The sequence below is a fragment of the Bombina bombina genome, chromosome 9 (genome assembly GCF_027579735.1).
Source record: "Bombina bombina isolate aBomBom1 chromosome 9, aBomBom1.pri, whole genome shotgun sequence".
In the NCBI taxonomy this organism is placed as follows: Eukaryota; Metazoa; Chordata; class Amphibia; order Anura; family Bombinatoridae; genus Bombina; species Bombina bombina.
In genome coordinates this window covers 165,028,216-165,052,461 of record NC_069507.1, presented here as the reverse complement: position 1 = coordinate 165,052,461, position 24,246 = coordinate 165,028,216, and positions in this window count along the sequence as shown.

The window sequence follows — 24,246 nt, the reverse complement described above, 5'->3', positions numbered from 1 at the left end:
ATAGAAGCTTATCAGCTATTAAAGAAGAACTGTTAAATTACTCCCGCTTACAACAATACTTAAGTTAAAATTGTTTGAACAAAAAATGATAAAAAATAATAATAAAAAATAATACAATGAATAAAAGCAGCTGATCACTGGTCATCTACGCGTTTCGGTCCTCACAAGACCTCACAAGTCTTGATAAAGGTCTTGTGAGGACCGAAACGCGTAGACGACCCATTGGTAAGCATCTTTCTAATATTTCTCAACTTGTGTAAATTATGCTACGCTATGTTTTATCTTTGATTTTAGGGATCGACTATTAAATCATAGAAGCAGCTGAGCTCCATAAAGGATTCCTTTGGACACTTTTTTTCCATTTTTCATCACCATTCACTTGAAAAAATCCACAATTGAACATTTGATTCACTATTGGATACAACGTGTTTGTTATTATTTTTTCACTGACACACTTTGTTACATTTTTTCTTTTAACCATCATAAGTTTTTCATCACAAATTTTTTGCTGAAGAGGAGCTCCTTTGGATTTTTTAGTGCCACTATATACTTTTTTCACTGACATTTTTTTCACTGACATTGCTCCAAATTATTTCTTGCTCACGCACAAATTTCGTCACGATCCTTTGTTGAACATCAAATTTTCTGGATATCCATATGAACCTTTTTTTTATAAGTTTTTATATAAGTTTTTTATATAAGTTTTTTATACAAGTTTTTTATACAAGTTTTTGTGTAATTATTGCCAGCATTGTTAATTGTTTATTTGAATCACATTTATTTATTTCTTTTATTCTCTGTCACACACCCAAGCACTTCTGTGCTATCACATATTTATACTTAGTAAACGTGTGCTACTACTCTTACATTTGCCAGTACCCGGTGCCTTAGATTTGAGTGCGGCGTCTGTCAAGCACTCCATTCTCAGGATCTTTACCGCGGTCAACCCTCAGATATGGATCCATAACTGTAGACTGATTTCTATCGTGCTAACCAATCTAGCACTATACTTCTCAGCCTTTTCACACAGCCTCATTGAATAGTGCCACCAGTAACCAGCTGCCACTATTTAACTGCTCAAAATAGTAGGTGGTTTTCTACCGTGCTAACCCACGTATTGCTAAACCTCCTCAGACACCTTTACCCACCCAATTGGGGCAGGGTTACCAGTGATCAGCTGCTTTTATTCATTGTATTATTTTTTATTATTATTTTTTATCATTTTTTGTTCAAACAATTTTAACTTAAGTATTGTTGTAAGCGGGAGTAATTTAACAGTTCTCCTTTAATAGCTGATAAGCTTCTATGTTATAGATTTCCATGCAGGAAATCAGGTTTACCTTTTTGTTATTCACCTTTTTACCAATTAAATCTCAATTGTATGTAATAAATTCCATTTAGTACCCAACCCAATTGCATTGCTTTTGTGTGTATACTGACCCTTAGGCCTTTCTGGCGCTGTGATCACTCCTATTTCTTTCAGTTTTTGTTCTTCTGGGGGACTGGTTAGACCCCCTTTGTGTATCACAGCTTAGGGTTCCTCTTAGCGCTGCATTACCACATATATCTTTTTTATAAATAACATTACAAAATCATTATCAGCTGATTTGAAAGAGTCTAATGTTAAATTGCTACATATGGTGTATTACACACCAAAATCATTAGAAAAATGGGCGATTTTAAAAAATAAAAGTTGCTTTAAATGTAGTTACTATACACTAGACATTATACAATGTCTTCAGAGGTGTCCAAAATTAAGAATATTTTGGTATAAAGTTAAGTTCTGGATAAGCAATGTGCTTAAAGGGATACTAAACCCAAATTTGTTCTTTCATGATTCAGATAGAGCATGCAATATTAAGCAACTTTCTAATTTACTCCTACTACCAATTTTCTTTGTTCTCTTGCTATCTTTATTTAAAAAGCAGGAATTTAAAGCCTAGGAGCCGGCCCATTTTAGGTTCAGCACCCTGGATAGCGCTTTCTTATTGGCGGCTACATTTAGCAATCCAATAAGCAAGCATAACCCAGGTTCTGAATAAAAAATGGGCTGGCTCTTACGCTTTACTTTCCTGCTTTTTAAATAGAGATAGCAAAAGAACGAAGAAAAATTGATAAAAGGAGTAAATTCGAAAGTTGCTTAAAATTGCATGCTCTATCTGAATCATTAAATTTAAAAAATAGGTTTAGTGTCCCTTTAAGTCTTAGCTGATGTTAGATATTTTTTAAATATTATTTTTGGATTTCAGGAATCAGAATATTAAGAACTATGATTTTGTTATCTTAGCAATATTAATGGCAAGAAAGTTATTATTTAAAATATGGAAATTCACACATCCAAGATTTATTGCTTTCCTTAACATTCTAGATAGATATCTGTTAATAGTATAACTAGATACACAATTTTACAAAATAATTGGATGGTTATATTAAGATGCTATTTCTAAACAGCTAAAAACAAATGATTTCTTTCAGAAATACATTTTACAAGACAATTTGAAATGATTGTACATTTTCATGGATGACAGCTATTGTGGAAGGACTATATCTAATGAGAGAGAGAGAGAGAGAGAGAAAGTATATTGCAGAGTTTATATATATATATATATATATATATATATATATATATATATATATATATATATATATATATATCAGTGGTGTATTTAGGTTTTGTGCTGCCCTAGGCACTCAAAATTCTGCTCCCTCCTCCCCGGGTTTTATGCCTTTTTTAATAAGGTGTAACGTGACTATTTTATGGTATTTACAAAGTAAATGTTCATGTTCAAGTGTATATGTGCATGTGTGTGAGTGCTTGTTTATGGTGTGTGTGTGTGGTGTGTGTGTGCATGTGTGGTGAGTGTATGTAGTTAAGTCTGTGAGAGTAGGGCAGTTTGTGCGTGTAGTGATACTCAAAAAAGTGCTGCCTCCCTAGGCAAGCACCTTGTTTGCCTAGGCCAAAGTACGTCCCTGATATATATGTATATATATATATATATAGAGAGAGAGAGAGAGAGAGAGAGAGAGAGAGAGAGAGAGAGAGAGAGAGAGAGAGAGAGAGAGAGAGAGAGAGAGAGAGATAGATTATAGATATAGATATCGATATAGATATGATTTATAATTTTAATGTCCCTTTAATTTATTTTGTTTAATTCTGTATTGCAAATTAAATGTGATAGTAAGTTAATTATGTATAACCTAATAATTGGAAAAATAATAATAATAATAATAATAATAATAATAATAATAATAAAGTATTACTGTTTATGTATTACAATATAAACTGTATTATTTTTGTTGTCCAAGCATAGTATATGTATCACATGCTTTTTGTTTAGGTACTGGAAAACACACAAACAGTTGTGTCTGCATGACAGACCTTTGCCATATTTTTTCTGAGGGCACTGACTACTTGCATCCTTTCAATATTGAATTCAGCCTCTTTTCTTCCACGATGCTTTATGTCATATGGAAGAATACAGGGAAAGTATCTTGTGTTGCAGCATTTACAGGACATAAATGTACTCTTCACATTAATGGGACTTTTGTAGGACTTATTCTTGGTGCATTTGCCATATCAGCAACATTTGGTGTCATGATTTCATTTGGCGTTCTTGCCAAATCTCCAGGAACTGTGCCAGAGGCATTACGTATTTACTACATCTTCAACTCAGTGCTACTTTCTGCAATGTGTATTGCCTCTGTACTTGGTATTATTACTTGTAGACTGCAGAAAGGTTCTTCATTTGATGACAAATCCAAGAGTGTGGTGAGAAGCCTAGACATTACTCTCCTCATGGGAAGTTCTTGCGGCCCGTTGATGGTATCAGTATTTTCTTTAGTAGCTATCTTCTTTCTCCATATTGAAGGGAACCTATATGTTCTAGATCTCTGCTTTTCCCTTTGTAAAGCTGTCCAGATTCTTGGACAAAATCTCTTCATAACTGAAGCTCTTTATTGTGGGCATGTAAAAAAGAAAAGTGGTGTATTTAGAGAATATGTTTTCTCTCTGTCTCAAAATCCAGCTAATGAGAGAATACCATATGGTGTAAGCAATGTGTCTGGGGAATGTGAAAGCCAAAGATCTTGTTCAGAACCTGAAGACAGTTTTCAGAGCTCAAAAATCTTGATGAACACGAGCAGAGATCTTCCAAAAAACTTGGTTGACGGCAGTTTAACTGAGATTTCCCATAAAGAACAGAACGTAAAAACAGATGGAAAGAAATCATTTCTTAAGACTAGAAGGAAGATCTTACAGAACATCTCAATTCTCTTAATATGTTACAATATATCAGTAAGTATTTATTATCTTACAAACATCTTATGGATTTCTCTTGTATAAATGTAAATTATAATATAGAACAAATGACTTTCTGACATTGAACTGTCTGTAAGTCATTAATGTAAATACAATATATACCATGGATATTGATCTTCTTTCAGCCAGACAATGTCTCTTTGGTATCCAGCTGAAATGCTGTCCTTAAAAATGCCCCCAAAAATTGGCACCAAGGACTGCAAAACACAGAGAAACAACATTCTAATACTTTTTCTATAAGGCAAGGAGTTAAAGGGACGGTATACTGTGTAGACCCACCATACCAGTTCAAGAAACTTTGCTTTATAGATGCTGTTAAAAATGCAGCTTTTGGACTCCAAAGTAGAGCCTTGTATGCGATCACAGTTTCAATATCAGAACAAAAGATGCTGGCGATTAATGCCTAAGTACGTACCATGCTCAGTCTTGTCTGTCAATCAAGCGTGTGCAATGTTGGTACAAATCAGTGGCTGTATATGTTCTGAGATTGGTACTGGGGGGTTTGCAAATAATGAGAATTCTAAATTAAAAAACAAACACAAAAAAAACTTGCCTTTTTACAAGGGATATTTCATCTATGCTGTAATTTTGTGCAATTTTTGCAGAGACATTTCAGTTATACATCTCTCTCTACAACATTTGTAATTCACTTAAATAACTGTATTATCTCTTGCTAGCTTTGTGAACTCACCCTTTTATTTTCATTGCAATGACAATGTGTGGCAAGTGTTGCTTAATAAAACGAAATCCTGTTTTTTACTTGTATTCAGTGGTTGTTTAAGGGTGGATTAGGTTTCCTCTGCAACACGAGTTTTATTGATATAATCTATGTATATTTACCATGTTTTCTTCATAAGCATGAATAATATAGAGGACTATATAAAGAGTGATTTTATGCCAGATCACTCAATCATTCCATATTTTGCATGATGGTTTGCTTTTAAATGTCTTGATTTCTGTACATGAAACCAGGGGCCACCCTTTTTTCCCTACCCTTTAATGTGTTCCTGATAATCCATTGTACCTGCTGGAGTGTATTCAATTGTTTATAAATAGCTCATTTACCTTTATTTGTCATTTGAAATAACAGATGTTGCCTTTTATATATGTACCTATATTGACAATTTCAGTATGTAAGTACTGGCTATAGAAAAGCTTTGCAAATAAGATGGTTTAGAAGAAATCACGCCCCCTTTTGGGGATGAGACAAAGAGATACTAAAATATTAATTTTCCATTGGTCAGCTCTCCCTGAAAGCTCAGCTGTTTTTTGTTTTTTTTGCCATTCGATGTAAAATTTAAAAATAATATTAGTTTCATTGATGAAAACACACAAATTTAAAACGTACTTTAGTAATTTATATATAGCCGCTAGTTTGCTATTGCACGTTCCAGCAGCCCCGACACTAAGACCTTTTTTTTCTGACGTTTTCAATCAAAATCGTAGCATTTTGGCATGTTTCAGTGTAAAAAAAAAATAACATAACAGGATCTTTTGTGCATGATGTTGGTAACGCATGCGCAAAAGATCCTGTTTTGTTTATTACATTGAAACATACCAAAATGCCACAATTTTGGTTGGACAACGGCAAAAACATCAGGAAAAAAAAGGTCTTAGTGTCCGGGCTGCCGGAGCGTGCAATAGCAAAGTAGCGATTATATATAAGTAAGTTTTAAATTTGTGATTTGTGTCTTTTCATAAATTATACTAATATTATTTTTAAATTTTACATCAAATGGCAAAAAAAACAGGTTTTGAATTTTCCATCACTTTAATGCATAATTATTTATGCAACAACTGTTTGATACATTAGAACAGTGGATTTTTAACCTTTTTTTTGCCGTGGCACACTTTTTTACATTAAAAAATCCTGTGGCACACCACCATCCCAAAATTTAAAAAAAATCACACATTGTAGCCTAATACAGCATATATATATATACACATACACACAAAAACTCAAATACTGTATGTATTGTGCTGTTATGCCATGCCTCCTACAAACTACCCCTGCACTGGGAGTAAAAAACAAGCAAAGTTTAAAAAATATGTCACACTGTTGTCAGTCTGCCGTGGCACACCTGAGGATCTCTCACGGCACACTAGTGTGACACGGCACACTGGTTGAAAAACACTGTTTAGAAAACACTATGAAATAGTATTCAAACTAGCATTTAAAATAAAAAAGCAAAACATTAAGACAACAGTAGAGGGCAGTATAAACTTACTGATGCTCCAGTGTGAACAAAAGATTTTATAAAACCTAATTTCAAAATTCCACAAAATAAACTCAATTTAAAAAGAGGCTGATTTTCCAAAACACACAAAAAAACAGTTCTCACAATATTTTCAGCCCAAAATTTCTAACAACATGACCTGTTTTTTTTTTTCTTTTATTCTCACACGTTTACATTTCCATACACAATAATGTTCTAGTTCTATAAAAGCTGTTAAAAAAAGTGAATGAATCAAATTATGAAACATGTTAACCAATAAAATAATAATTGCAATTTACTTTGTCGAAGCAATGGGAGCTAGCTCAACATATCAGGTGAGCCAATAACAAGAGGCATATATGTGCAGCCACCAATCAGCAGCTAGCTCTCAGCAGTCTACTTAGGTATGCTTCTTAACAAATGGTACCAAGAGAACAAAGCAAATTAGATAATAGAAGTAAATTGGAACGTTGTTTAAAATGATATGCTCTATTAGAATAAAAAAAAAAAAAATTCAAGTGAGTCTCAGTACTCTAATGCTCACTGTTTGATAGGTTAAATTTCCACTGGGAAAAATGGTTTATTTAGTACAGAAATCATCTATTTTAATACATAGGTCTCAATTTATCATCTAACGGTAGACAGGGGTGTACATACATATATATACCCGGCTTCTTCTCTGGCGGGCAGTAATCCGCTGCCCGCATTTACCATTACACACAAGTGCTCATGTACAACCCTGCCCACGCATAGCCAATCACGCGTGTGCAGGAGCAATCAATCTCCACGGTTGGAGAACAGGTCAGGGAAGCAGCAGTCTAATGCCCGCTGCTTGATAAATCCTGACTACAGTTTTGCTTGAACCTGCAGTCGAAGGGGAGAGAAGGGCTTGATAAATCAAGCTCAAAAAGTTTACTTCTAGTTGAGTTAGCGTGCGAGCGGGAGTATTAGATATCGATCCACTTGTAATCTGGCCCTCAATGTCTCCAAGGGGAGAAGACATTTTTGCCAAGGTATATAACAAGAATAAAAGGAAAAATAAACAATGTCGAATGCACATTGCAATACTGATAGATAGATACATGATAGATAGATAGATAGATAGATAGATAGTGTCACGGATATCAGACGGCTAAGGCTACCCCCCCCCCCCCCCCAACAACCTCACCCCTGTTGTTTCTCAGTGGTTTTGGGCTCCTCAGAGCAACCACCATCTCTGGAAGCTGTTTGTTTGCTTTGTGTTGGCTTGTTTTTGTGTTCAGAGAAAAGTTGGTGTATGACCAGGAAAATCCTCCTAGGCTGGCCGGGCTCCTGGAACTCCTGGTCGGCCGACTTACAACGGACACCCGCCTAACCCCTCTCAGGCTGGCCAGGCTCCTGGAACTCCCGGTCGGCCACAGGACAGCAGAACACCCGCAAAATTTAACCCAGGTCGCTCCAGCAACCATGTGCCCCAGAGCTCCGCTCTTTTGGGGATTAGTAGCCCCTGGGGAGTACAAGGGGTGGGGGAATTGCCGGAGGGGAGCTCCTTTGGGAACCGGGAGTTTTGGACACCCCTAACCCCATAACTTCATCGGACTGTAACTCCGGTCCCCAGTAACGAATCATGCTGATTTTTGAACTGTGAAATCTGGGGACCGAGAGCTTTAAATGACACCCTGGAAGTGCCGCTGCTCCACCGGGATCACCCCGAAACCGCCACCCATATGTATTGGGATTATGTGGGACTGTGGCTCCTATGGAGGTGCCGGGGTGTCTGGAGGGGCGGGAATGGCGGGAAAATAGTGGGATTGTCCAGGGTCTTATCAAGATGAGCTGACTGTATAAAAGTAGTGTGTGTTTTCAATAAAATCAGTTCCTGTCTAACCTGAATGCTAGTGTGTCTAATTATTTGGGTTGGTTCCAGCTAAAATCACTTTCCTGGGCTACATAGCAGCCTGTTCCAGGCAGAGTAAGGATCCTCAGGCAGAGCTATCCAGCCTGGGTAGCTGGAGTCTGCCACAGGGTGGGACCCTGAGTACTGGTGCTGTCAGGCATCAGGGGTGGCTACAGGCTGTGGTCACTTCGGGGATGCTTACTGCAAGTTTCACAACTTCTTTTGGAAAGAAGTTGTGAAACTTGCACTAAGCATCCCCGAAGTACCACTCGTTATGAAGAGCATATATAAAATTTACCAGAGTGTTAAATGCAGCCATGAAAGCATCTGAGAAAGCCAAACTAACTAACCAGGAAATAGTTGGTGACTGTTCTCATTCTTTTGTGAGCCAGTATGATCCAAATGACTATTATATTACCGAAAACAGCAACTGCCACCATGGATCCATATGCTAGAGACCAGAGGGCGATTTGCCAAGGGGGTTGTACGAAGCGAACATGTGCTGCATAGGGGAGCTAACATTGCTCTGAGAGACATTCTTTGGCCAGAGCATCCCTTCTCCTAGTGGGGCAAACAGTATCTGCTGTCACAACAGTTACAGAAACACTTCTGACCTGGCATAAACCCCAAACTATACTGTGCGATCTGGCTCAGACAGCCTCTCTGTAGAGATAGGTGTCGCCGGTTGGACGGTGAGTGCTCAGCTGCAGGCGCGTGTGTGAAGGCAAGGCTGTGGACCGGTCGCGTTCAGAATAAGTGGCAAGTGGGTCACGTGACGGCGGGTGCTGACGTCACTGCCTGCCTGTCACTCACCTGTGCCGGGCGGGCAAAAATTTGCGTTAATTTTTTTTAAAAAAAATTGCGGCCAAATTTTTTAAAAAAAAAACTAAAATAAAAAAATATATATTTTTTATGTTTGTTTTAACCGGTGTGGTGGGCGGAGCAAAGGGAACTAGTGGCAGCCTAACAGCCGCACTGATCAGGGCAACAAAAACATCAGTCAGCCGCCTGCATAAAAAATGTGCTGCTCTAAGACAGTCTCTGCAGCAGCTGAGCCAGTCCAGCTGAGCTGTCGGCTGGCGGCCCACCGGGATTTTTCCCGGTATCCCGGCTGCCCAATCCGGCTCTGAAGGAGATCTACTGCTGGGGAGGGAGGTCTGCTACCTCCGCTCCATGGGAAACTGTGCTGCCGCTGGGGAGAGAGACCGACTGTCTCCTCTCCCAGAAAGTGATTCGGCCACTGGGAAGAGATATTGATACCCATCTCTCCCTGCAAGGGCTTCTCTGTAAGGGGAGGGAGGATGACTACCTCCGCTCCCAGGGGATGGCTCTGCCGCTGGGGAGAGAGACCGACTGTCTCCTCTCCCGGCTCCTGGCTCTGCCGCTGGGGAGAGAGACCGACTGTCTCCTCTCCCGGGAAGGGGTTCTGTTTATGGGGAGGGAGGAAGACTACCTCCGCTCCCAGGGAATGGCTCTGCCGCTGGGGAGAAAGACCGAATGTCTTCTCTCCCGGCTCCTGGCTCTGCCGCTGGGGAGGGAGACTGACTGTCTCCTCTCCCAGGAAGGGGTTCGGCCGCTGGGGAGAGATATCGATACCCGTCTCTCCCTGCAAGGGCTTCTCTGTAAGGGGAGGGGGAATGACTACCTCCGCTCCCAGGGGATGGCTCTGCCACTGGGGAGAGAGACCGACTGTCTCCTCTCCTGGCTCCTGGCTCTGCCGCTGGGGAGAGAGACCGACTGTCTCCTCTCCCAGGCAGGGGTTCGGCTTACGGGAGGGAGGACGACTACCTCCGCTCCCAGGGGATGGCTCTGCCGCTGGGGAGAGAGACTGACTGTCTCCTCTCCTGGCTCCTGGCTCTGCCGCTGGGGAGAGAGACCGACTGTCTCCTCTCCCAGGAAGGGGTTCTGCAGGGGATGGCTCTGCCGCTGGGGAGAGAGACCGACTGTCTCCTCTCCCAGGAAGGGATTCTGCTGCTGGGGAGAGTTATCGACATCCATCTCTCCCTTCTCCAAGTCTATAATCTCAGAGCCAGACTGCTGATCAGGATCCAGGAGCCCTGGTTCCCTTTCTCTTTGCTGCCACTCCTCCACAGTCAAGCTCCATGAATCCCAGAGGGCTGCACCCCAGATCTGTATGCCCCTGGCACACTGCTTAGCGAGATCCAGCAGCCTCTTGTATTCCTTGACCAGTGCTTCTTCCTGGTCAATTATAAAATCCAGATCGTCCAGCAGCCAGGTCTCCTCCAAGAGATCCGGCAGTTCCTCTTGGAGCCCAGAGATATCCTCTAGACCCTGGTATGTCTCGCTCCCAAACTGTGGGTCCTCTGTCCTTTTTGTAAACAACAATCCAGGGCCGCCGAAGCCAAAGCCCTCTGTGGGGGATCCTTCCTCCAGCCATGGCTGCGCTTGCATAGCGAGCCATTGGAGGGCTCGATAGACATCCTCCACCCCTATCTCTTGCTGGATCTGTCTATGTAGAACAGCTAGCCATTCCTTCTTTGGCTGTTCTCCCAGGAAAGGTAGTCTCACGGTCCACCGTACCCGGAATCTCGTGTCATTCGTGGGGAGGACCTTTCCATTTTCCTGCTCCTGTTGCAGAGCCTCCCACCAAAGGTCTCGGAGGGCAAGGTTCCTCCATGTCAGAACGTCCTGTTCCGAACAAGGATCCTTTGTTCCAGTCATCATCTTTTGTACTCTCCCTAGGAACTCTGCCTCCATATTTACCGACTACTGTGGTATGTCTCCTCTGTCAGCAGGAACCTTGTAAAAGAAGCAGATCCCACCGCTGCCAGCCAATGTAATGGATACCCCCGGCTACCCCGATTGGGTAGCTCCGCCAAACGGGTCCTGCTTCCTTCCGGCCGACTGCAGCTATGTAGCTGGCAAGTGACCACAGCATGTAGCCACCCCTGATGCCCGACAGCATCCAGCTACCCAGGCTGGATAGCTCTGCCTGAGGATCCTTTCTCTGCCTGGAACAGGCTGCTATGTAGCCCAGGAAAGTGATTTTAGCTGGAACCAACCCAAATAACTAGACACACTAGCATTCAGGTTAGACAGGAACTGATTTTATTGAAAACACACACTCCTTTTATACAGTCAGCTCATCTTGATAAGACCCTGGACAATCCCACTATTTTCCCGCCATTCCCGCCCCTCCAGACAGCCCGGCACCTCCATAGGAGCCACAGTCCCACATAATCCCAATACATATGGGTGGCGGTTTCGGGGAGATCCCGGTGGAGCGGCGGCACTTCCAGGCTGTCATTTAAAGCTCTCGTCCCCAGATTTTGCAGTCCAAAAATCAGCATGATTCGTTACTGGGGACCGGAGTTACAGTCCGATGAAGTTATGGGGTTAGGGGTGTCCAAAACCCCCGGTTCCCAAAGGAGCTCCCCTCCGGCAATTCCCCCACCCCTTGTACTCCCCAGGGGCTACTAATCCCCAAAAGAGCGGAGCTCTGGGGCACATGGTTGCTGGAGCGACCTGGGTTAAATTTTGCGGGTGTTTTGCTGTCCTGTGGCCGACCGGGAGTTCCAGGAGCCTGGCCAGCCTGAGAGGGGTTAGACGGGTGTCCATTGTAAGGCGGCCGACCGGGAGTTCCAGGAGCCCGGCCAGCCTAGGAGGATTTTCCTGGTCATACACCAACTTTTCTCTGAACACAAAAACAAGCCAACACAAAGCAAACAAACAGCTTCCAGAGATGGTGGTTGCTCTGAGGAGCCCAAAACCACTGAGAAACAACAGGGGTGAGGTTGTAGGGGGGGTAGGGGGTAGCCTTAGCCGTCTGATATCTGTGACAGATAGATAGATAGATAGATAGATAGATAGATAGATAGATAGATAGATAGATAGATAGATAGATAGATAGATAGATAAATAGATAGATAGATCTGTACATTAGATACAGGTGAAATTAAAGGGTCATTAAACACTTTGAGATGTTAATATAATAGGATAAATCATATATATATATATATATATATATATATATATATATATATATATATATATATATACTGCAATAGATGTTCAATATTTATTTTGTTCCCTTTTCCTATAATTCCATTCTGAAATTGTGAGTATTTTAGTTCCTATTAGAAATGGAAGTGCAGAACACTGTTCTAGTGACCTATTTATAACTGTCTCTTATTGGCCACAGCAGAGAAGGTTACCTAAGTTACAACATGGCAGCTCCCATTGTTTCATAGACAATAAAACCTTACACTTATTTTGTCAACATTTAAACAGCTAATTAAACTTTAAAAAATACATCTACATGTTATTCTCATACTAATCTTTTCTTTGAAAGCATCATTCTATCTAGCATTTATTTAGTGTTTAATGTCACTTTAAAGGGACTGTCTACACCTTAGTCATCTTAAAGTCTCACTTTAGATTAAACTGTAAATATCCTCCTGCACCTTTTCTATATCATGCAGTAGTAACAGTAAAAAAAGTTATTTTAAAATGAGTATCGTTTCTGGCCACTTTGAAATGGCTGCCAAGCGCAGCCCACTGATGACATTATAATCTGGGCTGCATCTAGGCACTATGCTGAATAGCATTGACAGTCTGTTGAATACAACTAGTGAGCCTTTTGTGATTGGATGCCATATGCAGCCCAGATCATGATGTCATCAGTGGGTGGAGCTTGGCAGCCATTTGGCCAGAAATAACATTAATTTTAAAATAACTTTTTTACCGTTCCTGCTGCATGATATTGAAAAGGTTCAGGAGGCTATTTGCATCTTAATCTAAGGTAAAACTTTATGATGACCAAGGTGTAGACTGTCCCTTTAAGTATAAGACATGTACGTACATTTAGAAAGTGTTTTTCTAATAAATGTATTAAACTAACCAGATAATGTTTTCCTTTTTCCCAGGTCTGGATTCTATATGCCTATGGTACACGTCCACATTTAGTAAGCCAAATTGAACAGTCCTTCTATGGCTTTACACTGTGGGTTATCATCGTAAAGATTTCTTTGCCTTTGGGAATTTTTTACCGCATGCATTCTGTAGCCAGTTTATTTGAAGCATATTGTAACATATGTGAAGCAGCTGCTTAGTTAAATCTGCCGACGCCATGTTGAAACTGCTGGCGCTTCAACCGCTGAATGATAAGAAATGAACAATCCATAAAAGAGTGACATCCATCAGTTTTATTAGCTGACCTCTGCTCATATCAACTCAACAGTAACCCTGTGAAAATAAGATCTCCAGTTGTATATGAAGCAATCATTACCATGTTTAAATCATATACTTCAAGGTTAAAAGCAAGTGAAATTTGAGAAAACTGTAACTATAGAATGTTTTTCTGAGGCTTTATTTATCCCAGAAAGTAAGAGCTACCAATTATGTCATGATAAAATAAAACTACTGATAGATCTTCATGACAGAAGAACAATAAAGTTGTTTTCTATTTGTCACTCCTTTTGCAAGGGCTTAATTAGCCCTTAAAGGGACATTCTTATGCAAAAATGGCATGCTCTAATTTGTAAATTTGCATTACTGACCATAGATAAATAGGTGTTTAAGCTGCAATCATTGTCAGTGATTGGTGGGTCATGCAACTGCTGCTCATGATTGGTTGTTATATATTTTGTGCAACATTTATAAGGTCAGATACGTCAGTATTAATATCTACTTAAAAATAGTAAAATGTCTATTGCAAAATCACCACAGTTATTGAATGCATGTTTAACAATAAATAAACAATATACCAGGAATGATTTGAAGCCTTTCATGTCTGCTAACCAAATCATTATTCTTCCTATTGTGTTAGGAAAAAAAAGTGTTACCATATTTACTCTTTTAAAACTTAGTCTTATCTTTAGTCTGTTTGTTTACTATTGAAGGACACACAAACATGGGTCGCAACTCTCACCCTTTAATAAGATTTCCCCCAGATTGTAACGTATCAGTTTTGATATGAGCATTTGTATCAATTATTATGCTTACTTATTATATAAATAAGTTTTAACAAGAGTGAAAAAGAAAGGACGGTATATATCTGTGTTGTTAGGACATAAAGGCAATGAGTCATTTCCATTAAATTATATCTAAGTTTTCAAACAATTCGAGACCAGGGTGCAGGAGTGGTTCTAGATCAAAATATTTTTGGGGGGGGGGCAAAAAGTTGACCACAAAGCTAAGTATCAGTGGAGCAGGGGGTACAGCTGGGGGCCTCCTTTTCTACATCTTATATATACTTTTTTGGTTTGTTAAGCTTTCATTTTTGTTTTTTTTGTTTTTATTTCCCTTCTCCCTCCTTTACAGTATAGTAATAAAATAGTGTGCACATTATACATGAATACCAAAACATTTTATAAGAAAATATTTAAGTCACAACAAAAAATGTGAAAGTATATTAAAAAATACAATAAGAAAAAAATAATAATAATTAAAATGAAAAATAAGGTTGGGAACCAAGTAGGTATAGGTTCTATATGAGAACAAAAAATATGTGAAAAATATCAGCTCTTAGACGTCCATCATATAGACTGTATGAAATAGTGAAGCAAAAAATTATCCCAAAAGTACTAATTAATCCTCAGGAACTCCTAAAATGCTATAAAATAATCCAATAGGAGAAGGCAAAAGCCCTTAGTAAAATTGGTATATATAAACTCCGGCAGGAGTGACAAGCCACAGATTGGAATATCAATAGCTTTTAGATTCTTAGGTTGTTCAGGGTCTGTTGTAGGACAAGTCTCATCAAATGTCTCAGCTACCTTTCCTGGATCACCTCAGGTTCTCCAATGTATTGGATTATTTTATACCATATCAGGAGTTGCTGAGGATTAATTAGTCCTTAAGCGATCATTTTTTGTGTCACTATTTCACAGTCTCTATTTATATTGTCTCCTACCTATAACTAAAACTCTCACTTGAGAGCGCACGATTATACCTTCACATTGTTCCAGTGGCCAGGGGAAAGATATATACATTTCTCTAGCCAGACAAAGGCTATTAGTTGCTCAGTAGTTATTAGCGCATGAGATTAATCTTTTTGTGTTGATACGATTTTAATTATTGATAGATATCTATCTATCTATTGATAGATATCTATTCAATTTTACTAAGGGCTTTTGCCTTCTCCTATTGGATTATTTTATAGCATATCAGGAGTTCCTGAGGATTAATTAGTACTTTTGGGATAATTCTTTGCTTTACTATTTCACACAGTCTATATGATGGATGTCTAAGAGCCATGGGTGTATTATGGCCTAGGCCAACAAGGCCGGTGCCTAGGGCAGCAGATTTGGAAGGGGCAGCACATCTGCCCTATCCTCTCTCTAAAAGCCAGCACACAGTACAGTGAGCGATAAAGTGCAGGCTTTTACAGAGAAGACAAGGCACGTGCGATGATTAAGGTCGCTCTTCACAGGCAGTGCTCCTTTAAACCGTTGCTTCATTTAGAGCTGCCGGCATTTTTGCAGTGGAAGTGTTCTTGATGAGAAACTTGCCTAGGGGTATGCTTACAAGGTGAGGCTGGAGGAGAAGACCTTGTGCTGAAATGCTGCCTCCCCTTGTCAGCTGTGGTGGGTCTGCAAGCGCAGTGCTTATTGCAGGTAATTAACAGACTGGATGCCTCTGTGCACTGCTTAGATCAGAGATCAGCTTGTGATGTCTAATCATAAACTCTTAGCGCTAATGTATGTTAGTTACTAATAGCTTTCTCTGCATTCATGAACCCATGGAGTAAATAGTAAACGTACACTTAAAAAGTTTAATTACATGAATGATGATAATTACTGTTTGTTGTTGCATGTGAGGGCAGTGATTGTTTCAAAGTTTATTCTTCTTTCCCTCCCTTCCTCTCTCCCTTCTTTCCTTTTCTCCCTCCCTCCCTTCCTCCCTCAACTCACTCCCTCCCTTCTTTCTCTCAACTTCCTCCCTTGATTGCTTCTTTCACTCCTTTCTTTCCCTTCCCCTTTTCTCCTCTCCCTCCCCACTTTTCTCTTCTCTCTCTCCTTCCATTCTTTCCTTTCCCTCCCTTTTCTCCCCTCCCCTTCTTTTCTCTCCCTTCTCTAAGGGAGGAAATGGTATGAGATGAATGCAATTCAACCCACCTGTATGCAAGTGTTTTGCTGGACCATTTTCTTTTGAATTGTTATGAACAAAAAAAAAAAATCATTTTACACACTGACCCAAAAAATATTAAGGGGAATAAAGGCCTAAACCCTTTGGGGGGGGGGGGGGGGAGGCAGCCGAATTTTGAGTGCTTAGGGCAGCACAAAACCTAAATATGCCACTGCTAAGAGCTGATATTTTTCACATATTTGTTGTTCTCATATAGAATAGATAGATAGATGATAGATAGATAGATAGATAGATAGATAGATAGATAGAATGATGATAGATAGATAAATAAATAGATAAGGTGGATCTGCAACCTGCTCTAATAACAGGCTCCCCTTGCATTAGGATTGTACACATTCTGCATGTGCATATGTATAGACTCACTGGCTACATGGGCCCCCCCAGCACTTGGGCCCTGGTGCCACTGTACTTGCTGTACCGATGGTAGTCCCTCCACTGATTAGAATGGAAACACTACATTATTATTTTTAAGTTTAACATTTTTTTATAATTTTCTCTATACTTTAATTTCACTGTTCCCACAGGGGCCCATTTATCAAGCTCTGGATGGAGCTTGAGGGCCTGTGTTTCTGGCGAGCCTGCAGGCTCGCCAGAAACAGCAGTTATGAAGCAGCGGTCTAAAGACTGCTGCTCCATAACCTGTCCACCTGCTCTGAGCAGGTGAACAGACATTGCCGAAAATCAACCCGATCAAGTACGATCGGGTTGATTGACAACCCCCTGCTGGCGGCCGATTGGCCGCGAATCTGCAGGGGGCGGCATTGCACCAGCAGCACAAGAGCTGCTGGTGCAATGCTGAATACGGAGAGCGCATTGTTCTCCACATTCAGCGAGGTCTGGCTGACCTGATCCGCACTGTCGGATCAGGTCCGCCAACCTTTGATAAATATCCCCCATAGTATTTGTTTTATTTACCTCAGTTTTTAATTTTATATTATCTTTCTATATGATGATTTTCTCTACACCGCCATTTTGTTTCTGCAACATGAAAATGTTAAATGTATGAAAAAAACTTTTATATATTTATATATATATATATATATATTTTTTTTTTTTTAATTATTATTTTTTTTTAAAACAGGTAATTATTTTACAGCAAAGAATCAGAAATTGAAATAATTTATAGAACAGTTAATGTGTGACAGTTTGATTTATTAGCATCAATTGAATGATGAAGAAAATTCAATACATTTAAAGCTCTTTTGCATAAATAAATATGCACAAGGTGATTGTATTTTGTCATCAATTTGCCTCCTCTGAACTAATCTTTTCTTAAACACGTATTGTGTTCTGCTTTGTGTTTATGTTTGAGAACGAAATACACTTGAGATGTTAGTGAGGGTTTCATGATTTATTTATTAGGCACAGGTCACTCATCCAAGACGCTGTAATCCAACTAATGGATAGGAAAACTTAGTGATACTCTGCTTATATCACCCTAATTCAAGTCATTTTTGCAAGCTTAAATATATATTTGGTTATTAGATCTGATATGAAATATTGTATTTAAGATATATTGGGATATTAAAGAAAAAATTGTATTACAAAGGATTTGTGTCATTTTTAAATAAATAATTTAAAGGGACAGTCAAGTCCAAAAAAAACTTTCATGTTTCAAATAGGACATGTCATTTTAAACAACTTTCCATTTTACTTTTTTATCACCAATTTTGCTTTGTTCTCTTGGTATTCTTAGTTGAAAGCTAAACCTAGGAGGTTCATATGCTAATTTCTTAGACCTTGAAGGTCGCCTCTAATCTAAATGCATTTTGATAGTTTTTCACCACTAGAGGGCATTAGCTTACATGTTTCATATAGATAACATTGAGCTCATGCACATACCATGGGGACAGCTCTGATTGGCTAAAATGCAAGTCTGTCAAAAGCACTGAAATGAGGGAGCAGTCTGCTGAGGCTTAGATACAAGGTAATTACAGAGGTAAAATGTGTATAATTATAACTGTGTTGGTTATGCAAAACTGGGAAATTGGTAATTAAGGGATTATATATCATTTAAAACAACAAAAATTCTATTGTGATGACTGTCCCTTTAACTACTGTTTGGCTAGCCTATTACTTTTTTTAATACCATATGAGAGTCGACAAAATCCGTTTATGTCCTTCCATGACTATGCATTACAAACGTGCCCATAAAGGAGTCACACTGCACATACACTGACAGTAATGACAGATATTAAAATATTGAACTGTGTGTGCTACATGGAGCCATTGGGGTATAATCTCTAATGTGTGTTTTTCAATGGCAAGCAATAGAGTCAAATCACTACTGTGTTTAAAAAAATCATTTTTATGTGTGGCATTCAAGGGGATACAATTACTGCTTGGTTGGGAAAAATATGTATGCGGGGTCAAGGGTTTGGCTCTTGGAGGCCCTTTGGAGGGGGTATTTTTGTGACCCTACCTTGTCCCATTTACAAAGTTTTGCCAATCAAAAGAAGTCCAATGTGCCTGGTGGAATTCGCTATGGCTCATTAGGGAATGACTTTCTACACTGTTTTAAAGCCACCGTTTTTGAAGCCTGATTTCTTCTTGTGAAAGGGCAACACATTAAGATCGGTGCAAATCCAGATCTAGACACATGCCTAGTTTTAAACAATCATTGACATGTGTCAATGCAGTGAACCCTAGGTTCTAAAATGGTGGTGCCCATAATTAGAGGAAGGTGCATGAAATGTATTTAGGGTTTAATGTTCTTTTAAAGGTCATCCCAGGCTCTCCTGAACAAACTCAATTTTGTTTTATTTTTCTTAATTTAACAATAATGAGGGATTAATTTTTTTGTTTAAAATGAACATCTTCAAAATTGTTCAATTGTTTTTGTTGATGCTAGCTTAACCCCTTCCCGCCGTTAGGATGCTCCATGCCTAAATGGGATCACAGGTTGGCTAGCATCATAGGCACTCCCCATGACCCAATCCCATCATTGAAATCACACGATCACATGGTTTGGATACATTTCTGGCTAGAAACAGAATTCAGGGATATGATTGCTTGTGTTAAATGGGTAACATTTTAATGGGATTAATTTAAGCTCAACTGGAGCTTTTCTGTAAGTATATTAGATTTGTATAGGTTGAACTCGATGAACTTCGATCTTTTTTTCAAGTTCATCTCCTATGTTACATGATTGATTGCACGATTTAAATTTTTACTTATTTGTTTACATTTGTTTCTATGTAGGCAAAAAGTCCCAGCAGGAAGGGCAGGATGGGGTTAACATGTAATAAAAAAATATGTGTTATGTACAAGTAACATTTATAAAAGCTAATTTATACAAAATTCATTTTCTTTAATATCTTCAAGGTTTTGTTGAAATTCTTAATTTTATTGTTTTGGTGAATTGCTTAATTCTTGTTATTTTGTGTACTTTTTTTTTAAATATATATCAACTAATTAAATGTATTTTCGTTTCCTTTTTAAAACATTGTGAACATTTGTTTTTCTCAGATTAAAGAAATAAAATTTAATCAGATCTATTTTTGTGAATAACATTACAAAACCATTTGTTTTGGGACTAATTTGATAATAATTTATTTGTCACCTGAGGTGCCACAAATATAAAGTTATAAGTGGTAGCAGTGGCTATTGATATTTATCATTGCATCAGCAGTTCTTGTGAACTGCTGGTGCAATACCGCCCCCTGCAGATTTACGGCCAATTGGCCACTAGTAGGGGGTGTCAATCAACCCAATCGTATTCGATCGGGTTGATTTTTGTCCGCCGCCTCAGAGCAGGCACACAGGTTATGGAGCAGCGGTCTTTAGACCGCTGTTTCATAACTTCTGTTTCAGGCAAGCCTGAAGGCTCACCGGAAAGACGGGGCATCAAGCTCCGTACGGAGTTTGATAAATTGACCCCCACGTACAGTTGTTGAACATAGGGTCCAGAATTCAGAATCAGAATGTATTCCTGTGATGAATTTTATATCTCCCAACCTCCAAATGATATTATGTATGTGCCTAAACTATGTAAGAATGTATCAGCACTTTCACTGGTGACCGCATGTCACTGCATGTGCAGCACAAGGTGTTGTGATGATAAAGTGATGCATTTCACTGTATACACACTGATCTATTACATTTCCTCAATACTGATGGCCTGGTAAAATACTTTAGGTGTGCAAGATTCTCTAAGAAATCTATAAAAAGAAAGCTCCTGTCTTACTTTTTTCCTTGTGAACAGTGTGTCTCGCATACACCAGTATTCAAACACCGCACCTTCTCAGAGGGTCAGCAGTAGCTTGTATGACACAAATGACATCTTCAGAAGCAATACACACCACTGCCACCTCTCTGAGCAAGTGATTGAATACTGGTGCATGGGCCCTCACAGGATATGTGCATATGCTGCAGAAAAAGTCATATCTTTTACTAGAAGAATTTTGCAAATTAAACTATATTACAAAAATGCTGTTCTATTTCAAACTGAAATGCACCTATGCACATTTAAATTTTGACCTTTCTATTCCTTTGAGTTCATAATGTTTATGATAAGATTTTTTACAATTTACAAATGCACTACAAAAAGACACTGAAAAGTACAAAAGTAGAGGAATGTTCTATATTCTGCTGACAAATTATCCTAATAATAATGATAGAATAGTTTGCTAAGTGGGACATAAGTTGTACTTCAGCTACATAATTTGTTTTATCCTCTTGTCTTCTATGTTTTTTGTTAAAGGAGCAGCAATGCACTAATGGGGGCTAGCTGAGCACATCAGAAGAGCCAATTACAAGAAGCATACATGTGCAGCCACCAATCACCAGTTAGTTCCCACTAGTGCATTGCAGTTCCTAAGGCTACCTAGATATGTTTGTCAAAAACTGATACAAATAGAACAAAGCAAATTAGATTATAGAAGTAAAATTATAGGTTGTTTAAAATGTCATACTTTATTTGAATCATGAAAGATTAAATATGAATTTACTTTCCCTTTAAATCCCAAAAGCGTTTAGAGTAGCAATTCTCTAGTGGTAAGAGAAAAAAAGGGGTGGGGGAGAATTCACAATGCCTTTTATTTCTCTATCTTTTGTGGATACTCTACCCAGATAGAACTACAGGAACCTAGAGTAAATCCTACTTCAAAACTTCTAAAATAACAATGTTCCAGCCCCACCTCACAGATTAACACTGATGTCAGTGGAGGGGTTATTTAAAACAGCGATAGGGGGTCTAGAGTAAAATGCTCATCATTATGAAACTGGACTAAATTTGTTCTCATAATGGAGTTATTATGGGGCAATACTATCTTATATGTACTATTAATTGTCCCATGCTAAAAGTTATTTTCAGTTTTAAACTATTGCTAAATCTAATGAATTATTTTGCTAATGATAAACATCTGTAATTTCCAACCCAATGGTATATTTATAGAAAAAATAACTGTCATGTCATGTTTCATATTAAAGGGACACTGAACCCAAATTTTTTCTTTTGTAATTCAGAAAGAGCATGCAATTTTAAGCAACTTTCTAATTTGCTCCATTTATCAATTTTTCTTCGTTCTCTTGCTATCATTATTTGAAAAAGAAGGTATCTAAGCTTTTTTTGGTTTCAGTACTCTGGACAGCACTTTTTTATTGGTGGATGAATTTATCCACCAATCAGCAAGGACAACCTAGGTTGTTCACCAAAAATGGGCCGGCATCTAAACTTACATTCTTGCATTTCAAATAAAGATACCAAGAGAATGAGGAAAATTTGATAATAGGAGTAAATTAGAAAGTTGCTTAAAATTGCATGCTCAATCTGAATCATGAAAGAAATTTTTTGGGTACAGTGTCCCTTTAATGAAAAAAACACTTTTGGCTGCAGTGTCCCTTTAAGCACACATTTTGCTTGCATAACATGTGAATCTTTATTAAATCAGAGACTCATTTTTACAAGTTTGTCCCTGTTCGTTGTATACCTCTGAGAATGAAACTGATGCTCCGCACACAATTTTTGCGTGTAGTGTTGTAGAAATGCATTTCATCTGGAAGAAAGATTTGTAGCTTTTTGTAACATAATCTGTATATTTTCCTGTTTTATTTTTTTTTATAAAATATCTTACACCGTAGCATAGTAGTTGAGGTTGAAAGAAGACAGAAGTCCATCGAGATCAACCTATAGAGATCCTACCCGATTTAAAATAAAAGATCCAATTGAGCATAATTTAATCCCTGTCATGAATACCTCATGATTTAGATGCTTGTTTTTCAGTAGAAGTGTGTTGGTGTGTTATCCCTTTGATAAGCCAGACCACTAATAAATAGTTTCTAAGTTCCACTTGACTAAATGTTATTGCGTATCTATTGATGCATCAAGCAAGTAAAAGTGTCAGCACAAGAATCAAAAAGCAGTGCCTCCACCCAGAGCTAGATAAGTTCAATCAGAGGACACTAGTACAATTTAAAACATGCTTTTAACCATATTATGACACTAGATGATGAAAATATAACAACCATGTCCTATTTGGTACCAAACTAATTCTCATGATGTCACTGGGAAATTGCTTATAAAGGTGTATGCGCTAAATATGCATATCAGAAGTTATAAGGTGTTCTATCATTTCAGCCAAAGACTCTGAACTTTAAGACCTTTCGTAAAAAGAGGGGAGTGGATATTTCTGGCCCCTCTGTAAGAAGGTTGGGTAAAGCAATTTGATATCAAAGAGACCGGTATAAAATGTTGTGTCTAACAATTCAAGTTGTTCATTCTTCATGGGACGCTGTATACTACAGAGTGAGTGACCATCTTTTCATGCCATCTCCCTGGCACAGACAACTAAAGCTAGTAAGTAAAGTATAAGGTTTCTGTTATTTCTTCTTTTTATTTTAAAACTGTTTGCTTGTGTATAATTATATTTGTTAACATCTTTTTATTAATAATCCACATTCACTTATTAAGTTTTTGCCTTTGTCTAATATTTGAACCAGGTTACTGAAAGAGACTAGTAGTATTTATACTGTGATTTTAGGTTATTTTTTGCTAAATTGCATTCTGGGATTCAATTTTTTTTTTTTTTTAGTTTTAGTGTGGGTGGCATTAAAGGGGAGATTGTTCATTTTTTTAGGTCTAGAATAGACTAGAGAGTGTTGTTAACCCTTGCACCCGCTGAACTAAGTCACAGGCTTGGTTAACCCTGGTCGTCACAATCCTATTAACAGGTGACCCATTTAAAACAAGCAATAATATCCCTGAATTCTGAATCTAGCAAGAAATGTATCTAAGCCATTTTTAAATGTATCAAAGGTATTGGCATTGACTACATCCTTAAGCAATGTGTTCCACAATTTGATTGCTCTTATAGTAAAAAACATTTACGTTGCTGGAGATTAAATCTCCTTTCCTCCAGCTTTAAATTGTGATCTTTCGTCACAAACAGTTTCCTTGGAATTAATTCAGAGCTTCCACCAACTCTATAAATGAGCCTTGAATATATGTATATATATATATATATATATATATATATATATATATATATATATATATATATATATATATATATAGATATAGATATAGATATATATATATATATAGTAATCATATCCCCTCTCAAGTCACTTATTTCTAGAGAAATCAGACCCAGTTTGGCTTACCTCTCATAGTTCAAATTCTCAATTTCCCTTATTAGTTTTGCAGCCCTTCTCTGAAAATGTTCTAACTCTCAAATTTTTGTTATTGGTCCCCAGAGCTGCACTCCATACTCAAGGTGAGATCAGAG